This window comes from Notamacropus eugenii, chromosome 7, assembly GCF_028372415.1.
Source record: "Notamacropus eugenii isolate mMacEug1 chromosome 7, mMacEug1.pri_v2, whole genome shotgun sequence".
Classification (NCBI taxonomy): domain Eukaryota; kingdom Metazoa; phylum Chordata; class Mammalia; order Diprotodontia; family Macropodidae; genus Notamacropus; species Notamacropus eugenii.
This window is the reverse complement of record NC_092878.1, coordinates 45,498,998-45,505,649: the sequence shown is the minus strand read 5'-3', so window position 1 is coordinate 45,505,649 and position 6,652 is coordinate 45,498,998. Positions and strand designations below refer to the sequence as shown.

The 6,652-nt window shown below is 35.0% G+C and overlaps 1 pseudogene; it reads right to left on the bottom strand.

The window, feature by feature from the left end:
* Positions 1-5,884: 5,884 nt before the first annotated feature.
* On the bottom strand, positions 5,885-6,408 carry LOC140514526 (transcription factor BTF3 pseudogene; annotated as a pseudogene).
* Between the last annotated feature and the right edge of the window lie 244 nt (positions 6,409-6,652).

Sequence of the window (6,652 nt, the reverse complement as noted above, 5' to 3'; positions counted from 1 at the left end):
AAAGACTGTCCCAATTCCTGCCCATTGCACATTGGGTATAATATACTTTTATGGCCACTCAGCATATAAGTCTACTCTGGTTATGCTTTGCTTTAGAATCATCAATCATGACTCTGAATGGAATCTCAAGTTTAATATCATAGGATTTGGGGATAGATCAGACATTAGAAACCATTTTCATTTTAAAAATGAGAAGCAAAAAGCTTTATGGAAAGAAAGCAATTTGTCCAAGGATATATAAGTAATAAAGAATTTGAATCCAGGTCTTCTGACTCCAAAGTCACATTCTTTTCTACTACATAATGCTTCCTATACTAACACTTCCTAATGTCAAATAATTTTATACATGAGGGATCAGTATCTCAAAGAGTTCAAGTGAATTGCCCAAGATCAGGGGTGTAGAAGGGAAGGATCAGAACCCGGGTTTCCTACATCTTAGAGGAGTGTTCATTCTTTCACAATATGTTGTCTTTTCATGTTTACCCAAACTTGCACATTTCTTTTTTGGGAATAATCAAGTTCTCTAAATTATTAAATTCAAGCAAAATTAAAATTCTACTCTAAAAACATTTAAAATGTGCCCCATTTGCTAACCTAAAACTTGGCATCCATGTATGTTGAGTCATTTAACAATTTCAATTACTTGCAAAAGATGGATAGAGATTGGGAGGAGCTGTGAATTGATGCATCCTAATGAAATCTTAAAATAAAATGCTTCCTTCCGTGTGCAACTTTCAGTCTTGTTGGATGACTTAGTTGATTGAAAATTACTTGAGAAAAATGAAATCGTAAATTATCTTAAATTTCCTGAAAGCCTGTGAACCACCTATTTTAAGTGTGAAGCTGGTGAAGGCTTATTCAGAATGGGAACAAGATGAGAAAACAAGGTAAATAGATACTAGAGAGGCCTAAAATTCCCTAAAACAGGCCAACAAAAAACATTGAGTCAATAGGATCACCTGTATTCAACTGTTTCCAGGAGTGAGGAACCTGTGGCCTCAAGGCCTTGGTCCTTGGGTGTGACCTTTTGACTGAGTCCAAGTTTTAGAGAACAAATGTTTTTATTAAAGGGATTTATTCTGTGAAATTTAGATTCAGTCAAAGGGCTGCACTTGTGGTCTCTAGGCTGCAGGTTCCCTACCCCTTTTAAACACTTTCTCAATATCTTTTAGGTTTGCCAAAAGTTCTCATCTCACAAAACTCATTGGCATCATTCAAATCTTCAAATAAGCAAAATCACCCCTTCCAAAATGAACCATTTCCATCTTTTTTTTTGTAGCTGCTCTACATTTTCTATAAAAAGAGCACCCTTATCTGCTTGAGACATATAGAATCAAAGTTTCTTTACAGACGCCCATAAAGCTCTAACAATGTTTTCAGTTTCTTTTGGGTCTGCAGCCTGAGTCATAGCAAAGCCACCAGAAATTATTTTAGGCCCCAGTTTAGTGCTTATGTTCATGCTTGCCAAAGGAATAAGCTTCATAAAAATGTATCAGATATATCTCAGTTCATTTCCACAATCTAAAAGCAGCTAACCATCTAATGGTGTGAAGTGTTGAGTCAACTACAATAAAATGAGAGCTACTTAGCCATAATTCCTGTACTATGAGCATTTATAGTATAATGAATGGATGGATGGACAAGTGAATGAATAATTTTAAAGGTACTTATTAAGCACCAAATATATGCAAAGCATCATCATAAATCTTGGGAATAAATATTGAAAAGACAGATCTGGGAAGGGGGGCAGAGCCAATATGGTAGAGGAATCACTCAAATGAGTTTTCCCAGCATTCTCCTCCAAACAACTTTGAAATGATGCCTCAAATAAAATTCTGGAACAGCGGAGTCAACAAAAGGTCTTCCAACCCATAACCATTTAGAAGGTAAGAAGGAAAGATCTATAACACTGGGATGGAGGCTAGCCTGGTGCCCATGTGGATGCAATACCAGTAATGGGACTCAGTGGTGGTGACAGGAGCAGTGGCAGCTTTGGGCACTCTCAACCCAGAGACAATAATGGAATCTGGCAACTGGCCAGAAGGAAATTAGGATCCTCTTGTGTTAACACTGAATATAGGACAGGGTACTGTGTGGGAACTTTATTGCCCTATACCCATGTCTGGGTTACAATTCAAGGGCAGAGAAAAGAATTTTTGGTTAACAGGGAGCAGGGGCCCCAAGGAACACTATTGTTTCTGGTTCCAGGAGTTCTGAGGAGCAGTATTGATTGTGATTCCAAGATATTTGGAGCCCCTTCCTGGGTAAGGACCAGAGCAGAGACCAGAGGAGTAGTGATCACACCTCTTTCCAGATCATATATTACCAAAACCTGCCAAATGCCTACAACTAGCCCTAAAAATAATAGTGCAAAGAAGCCTAAAGTTTGATATAGTACTCTTCACCCCCGTGCCAGGAACAGAGCCCAACTATAATATAAAGTTCAAAGTCCTGAAATAGCCTTGAAAAATGAGCAAACAATAAAGAAGAACTTGATCATAAAAAGTTACTATGGTGACAGAGAAGATCAAGCTAGAAACTCAGAAGAAGACCATGATGTCAAAACAATCACAAGGAAAGTCTCAAAGAAAATGTGAATTGGAGATCAGCCCAGCAAATATTACTGGAAGAACCAGAACAGATTTTCAAGATCTAATGAGAGTGATAGGGATAAAATTGGGTAAAGAAATGAGAGCAAGGGAAAAAAAATTATGACAAGAATTAACATTGTGGTTAAAAAAAAGGCACACGAAAATACTGGGGGAAAAAAATCTTGAAAAAGGTAGCTAAATGTTAAAAGAGGTACAAAAGTTCACTGAAGAAATAATTCCCTAAAAGTTAGAATTGGGTAAGTCTAAGCTAATGATTCCATAAGACTTCAAGAAACAATAAAACAAAGTTAAAAGAATGAAAAAAAATAGAAGAAAATGTGAAAAATCATATTGGAAAAACAACTGACCTGGAAAATAGATCAAGGAGAGATAATTTAAGAATTATTGAACTATCTGAAAGCCATGATATCAAAAGAAGATCCTAGATCATATTTTGAGAAATTAAAGAAAATAACCTTGATAGACTAGAAGTAGAAGGTAAAATAGACATTGAAAAAACGCACTGATCACCACCTGAGATACTCAAATGAAGACTCCTAGCCAAATTCCAGAGCTCTCAGATCAAGGAGAAAATACTTCATGCATTCATAAAGAAACCATTCAGATATGGTAGAGCCGCAGTTAAGATCACATAAGATTTAGTAGCTTTCATGTTGAAGGACTGGAGGGTTTGGAATGTGATATTCTGGAATGCAAAAAGAACTAGGATTACAACCACAAATAGCCTATCCAGTAAAACCAAATATAATCCTTTAGGGTGGGATACAGGGTGGTGGTAGTGCATATTTAATGAAATAGAGGACTTTCATTGATGAAGAGATCAGAGCTGAGTAGAAAATTTGACTTTCAGATATAAGACTCAAGAGAAGCACAAGAAGGTAAACGTAAAAGAGAAATTATATGAGACGCGAAAGCTAAATTGTTTACATTGCTATATGGGAAGATGATACATATAACTCCTAAAAATATTATCATTATTGAGGCAGTTGGAAGGATTCTACATAGAGGACAAGTGAGTGGGTAGATTGTGTTGAAATGATCTAAAAAGCAGATGGGCAATCAAGATGAATGTACTGAGAGAAGGGAGAGGAAGAATGGGGAAAATTAACTTACATGAAGTAGGTGTACAAGAAGAGCTTGTACAATGGTGGGGAAACTGGTCTGGGTGAGGACAGCCAAAACTTGAAACTTATCTCATCTAAATTGGTTAAAAGAGAGAAAAACACACTCACACACGCATGCACACACAATTGGATATGGAAATATATTTTGTCCAACAGGGAAGTAACATAGGAAGGGCATAAGAGAGGATGTGGCAATAAAAAGGAGGGCTGATATTGGAAGGCAGAGGTCAGAAACAAATCAGACTTTAGAGGGTGGACAGGATAAAAAGAGAGCAAGAAGGATAAACAGAAGAAAGTATGAATGAGGGAGTAGAGCGGAATCTATTGTGCTTCACCTGAAGTAAAAAAAAAAAAGGCAGGTTGCAATCATGATCTTTGACAAAGCAAAACCAAAAATAGACCTAATTAAAAGAGATAAGTAGGGAACCTGCATCTTTCTAAAAGACACCATAGACTTGAAATCATATCAATGCTAAACATTTTTATGTTTAGCTACCTGATAGCTTCCAAATTCTTAAAGTAAATGAATTATAAGAGAAAATAGACAGTAAAGCTATACTAGCACATAGCTCAATTTCCCCCTCTTAGAGCTAGATAAATATAACTATAAAAATAATAAGGAAGCTAAGAGGATAAATAGAATCTTAGAAAAGTTAGATAGAATAAACCTTTGGAGAAAAGTGAATGGAATAGAAAAGAGTGTATATTTTCTCAACTACACATGGCACCTTCACAATAACTGACCATGCATTAGGGTATAAAATCCTCACAAACAAATGCAGAAAAGCAGAAATATTAAATCTACCCTTTTCAGACTAATGCATTAAAAACTTCATTCAATAAAGGATCATGGAAGCATAGATTAAAAGTTAATTGGAAACTAAATAATCTAATCCTAAAGAATATGTGAGTCAAAGAGCAAATCATAATTTCATTAAAGAGTATGACAACAATTTAACAATATACCAAAATTAAGGGGACACAGCCAAGGCAGTACTTAAGGGAAATCTTTTTTTATCTCTAAGCGCATATATCAATAAAAAAGCAAATTGGCATACAATTAAAAAAAAAACTTTAAAAATTAAGAATTCCCAATTAAGCACCCAACTGGAAGTCCTGAAAATCAAAGAAGAGGTTGATAGAATTAAAAACTGTGAAAAATGAACTAATAAATAAAGAAAAGAGTTGGGTTGGCAGGGATGGGAACCAATAAAATAAACAAATCATTGGTTAATTTAATTAAAAAAAGAAAACCAAATTATCCGTATCAAAAATGAAAAGAGTAAATATACTCTAAATGAAGATGAAATTAAGGCAATTACTAGAAGCTTTTCCCCAAGTATATGCCAGTTAAAATGCCAATTTAAATGAAATGAATGAATGTTTAAAAAATATAAATTGCCCAGATTATCAGAAGAGGAAATAGAACACTTAAATAAACTTATCTTTAAAAAAAAGAAATTGAACAAGCCATCATTAAGTTCCCTAAAAAAAAAAAAAAAAAAATCCCAGGACCAGATGGATTTACAAATGAATTCTATGAAACACTTATGGAACAATTAATATTGATACTATGTAAACTGTTTTTTAAATAGGTAAAGAGATCCAACAAAATGACTTTTTTGACATAAGTAGGTTTTGATACTTAAACCAGGGAGAGCTAAAATAGAGAAAGAAAACTATAGACCTGTTTCCCTAATGAATATTAAGGCAAAAAATTTAGATAAAATATTAGCAAGGAGATTGCAACAACATATCACAGAGATCATATACTATGACCAGGTGGGATTTCTACCATGAATTCAGGCTGGTTGAATATTAGGATTGCTATAAACTTAACTGACCATACCAATAACAAAAATAACATGACAAAAATACGTGTATTTCTATTAAAACTATAGAAAGTATAAAAATAAATGGAGTATTTCTTTTTTTAATATTAGGTTAAGATTTTATTAACCTTTATTTCAAACTTTAATTCCAGGCTTGCTCAGCATAGTTAGGCTGCAAAGAATGAATTGTGTATAAGCAATAAAGAGCTGCAATGTTCAAAGGGCTTCAAAATATTAGAGATCTAATTCTCTAGATCCACAAACAAAAACAAAAAAGAAAAAAAAAAGTCATACGATATAAAATAGCAGCTCCATATAACTTTAAAGTTTTAACTTTCACAAGTTGATATCCAATTCAGTTTGCCTCATTCTTAGAAGCCTCATCAATATTCTCAACGAGATCTGGAACTTCATCATCATCCTCCCCAGTGGCAAGTGGTGCTTTTCCATTGACAGGTTGTTTGGGCAGAGCCTCTGCCAGTCTTCTTAAGCTAGTCAGACTGTCAGCTCCTAGCTGGTTTAAGATGCTGGGGAGCATTTCTGTTAGCTGCTTTGTCTCAGCATGGCCTGTAATAGTGAAAGTGTTTGCTGCCAATGATGCCTTAACTTTAGGATTATTAAAGTGGATCACTGTTCCTTGGTTGGTAAACATATTCACCTCCTCAATACCAGAGATATTGTTTACTCATAGTTTCTTTAAGGAAAACTGAAGTTTCTTATCTTCTGTTGTAGCTGTTCTATGAACCACCTTCTTCTTTCTCGAGCAGTTCCTTTGCCCCCAATGTGCACTTGTGTCTGTAGCTTGGCAAGTTTCTCTTGGTTCATAATCCTTTCTTTCATCTTGTGGAAGGGAAATGGAGCTGCGCAGACGACTGGGTATGTTACTCGTGGGGTCACAGGTAGAAGAGCCAAAGACAGGGGAACACATGCAGGATGGAGTATTTCTTAAAATGATAATTAGTATCTGTCTAAAAGCAAATGCAAATATTATCTGTAATAGGGATGAACTAGAAGACTTCCCAATAAGATCAGGGGTAAAACAAGGGATGTCCATTATCACGACTATTATTCAATATTGTATTAG